This window comes from Amphimedon queenslandica, unplaced genomic scaffold (assembly GCF_000090795.2).
Source record: "Amphimedon queenslandica unplaced genomic scaffold, v1.1 AMPQUscaffold_13084, whole genome shotgun sequence".
Taxonomy (NCBI): domain Eukaryota; kingdom Metazoa; phylum Porifera; class Demospongiae; order Haplosclerida; family Niphatidae; genus Amphimedon; species Amphimedon queenslandica.
The window spans coordinates 34,955-37,117 of record NW_003546680.1 but is presented as its reverse complement, the minus strand read 5'-3'; the positions used below and the strand labels follow the sequence as shown (position 1 = coordinate 37,117).

At 38.3% G+C, this 2,163-nt stretch overlaps 1 long non-coding RNA gene across 1 annotated transcript; it reads right to left on the bottom strand.

Annotated features, from left to right (window-relative positions):
• Positions 1-51: 51 nt before the first annotated feature.
• On the bottom strand, positions 52-857 carry LOC109585330 (uncharacterized). Its single transcript, XR_002186430.1, has 2 exons — positions 812-857; positions 52-765 (listed from the first exon to the last, which is right to left on the bottom strand). It is a non-coding gene; the product is annotated as an uncharacterized LOC109585330 (long non-coding RNA).
• Positions 858-2,163: the final 1,306 nt, after the last annotated feature.

Genomic DNA, 2,163 nt, shown 5'->3' with positions numbered 1-2,163 from the left:
CGACCAGATGACGCTGCTGAAGAAAATGGTGGTACAGTCAACAGTCGAGCAGATGATGCTGTTGAAGATCAAGAAAATGGCAGTACAAATGCTGAAGAATGGGAGACTGTTCAGCCTAATCGTAGAGGAACAAAACGTCCTCGTAAACCACAAGTTGACAGTAGCACTAGCAGTGCTAAGAAATGGAAAGCGTAATAATTATAGACTATACAAAAATGTCTTTTGCACAAATTTTTGCCGAATGTCCATGTACAAAATTAATTTTTGTTGAATATTTAAAAATTCATTATAAAGCACATAATGCGTACATGTAATTGCTAATGATTATTAGTGTTTTTTTAAAGGTCTACATTCAATATCAGTTACAATATGATCAACATGAGGTGCATATGATTTAACATGTTCTACATGTCTCACAGTAACAGACCAACCACCATTATCTTCTTTATATAATGATTCTAATATTGTCTTTATCCTAACAGCTACACTGACACACTGTTACTCCAGTACAACCATGAAGACTCCTTCACTTTACAGCTGCTAATCCCTCCACAATCAAGTACGACAATCAAGCAGTAACTAGCTCAGGCTGAGGCTAATTGTACCATTATCTTATTATTAATGATCATCATCATTATAAAGTCTCTCTTTGTTCCTCATAGTTGTTCTTACGTATTCTCAATTTCTCATTGATGATAGGTCCACGTATGACAGTCTTTCTATTATTATTATTTCAAGAGGAAATGGTACAGTCTTATGGAGCAACTGGAGGAGATTAGGAGAGAAGGAAGACTAGTGTTTTTAGTATTACCTGCTTTGTTATTCTCATTGTAGGAACAACTGGAGGTGCATTCGGACTAAAAAAAGAGAAGAAACAAGAGCTTGCTTCAGTTGCTTGAAATAAACAAACCATACCCAAATAGCCACGCCCAGCTGCAGACCCCAGTTTTGCGGGAGCAGACTAATTTTTAGATCTATTAGTGCACGGAGATGACACGGAATTTCAATTTGAGAAAATACTGTGAAAGCCCCACCTACTTCGCACACACGTCATTAACCCACGTGTTTTCACATGTTATAAAGTAAACGAGTAAAAATACCCGGTAATGTACTGCTTAAGGCAAAGAGTCTATTTAGTTTTTCCTCCAACTAACAGTCTGCCATCCATCTTTATTAGCGTCATCCCAAGGTCGGGGATGAGCTCTCCTTGAGGACTGAGGTGGGAGACGAGCTCTTTCCTTAGTCTCAATCTCACGTATATAGACATACTTCTCTGAACCATCTTTTGAGCCTATTCTCTCATAGCATCGATATTTTTTTGCTTCGATAAAATATAACTTTGCAGCTAACTCATCATTGCAGACTTTAGGCATAAAATTTTCCAAGTTAAATTCTTTTCCTACTTCATTGAAATAGAGAACAAGACCAAATAGTTTTGTTTCTTTGGAGTCTTCAAAGTTTACCCAATCATACTGAAACTGACATTCTGCTAAAGCTTCCACCTTCTCACACCATTCATCTTTGGGGAACCAATCTCTCGGAGAGTGCCAGTGTTTAAATTTCTGTTTATCAACTTTGAGAACAACACCAGACTCTTTTAGAACACGATCATCATACCCAGAAATGTCAAACTTTCGATTGGTAAAGGTTACTGTCTCAAGATAATCTAAATATTTTAGCTTTATTTGCCCTTCTCTAGCAAGTTCTTTGAGTTCATTTGATACGGCATGCTTCCACACGATAACCTCCACGTTCCATTTATACTTCAGAGCCTTTTCAATGGCAGGTCTGGCATCTGCATCTCCTGTTATGACAACGAACGTACTTCTTTTTTCCTTTGGGGTCATGCAGGCCCTTTCAGTGGCATCGGCAACTAAGTCAGAGTCTACCATCTTCTCTTTACCTGTAACTTGACTTCTTTTGCGTACTTTAACTTCAAAATTACTTTTCCTTATTTTCTCCCAGACTGTATCGACTGGAGGTGGCACAGAACCATACAAAAAACCTTTAGCTACAGGACGACCAGCTGCAACCACTTCTGCTAATTTGCCTATATCGATTCTAACTCTAGAGTCTTCTCGCCGCCCAATCTTGCTACCTGCAAGCTTTTTAGACTCAATCCAGATGTTGGAGTTGTCTACATAAATGTAAATGGGTAATTCT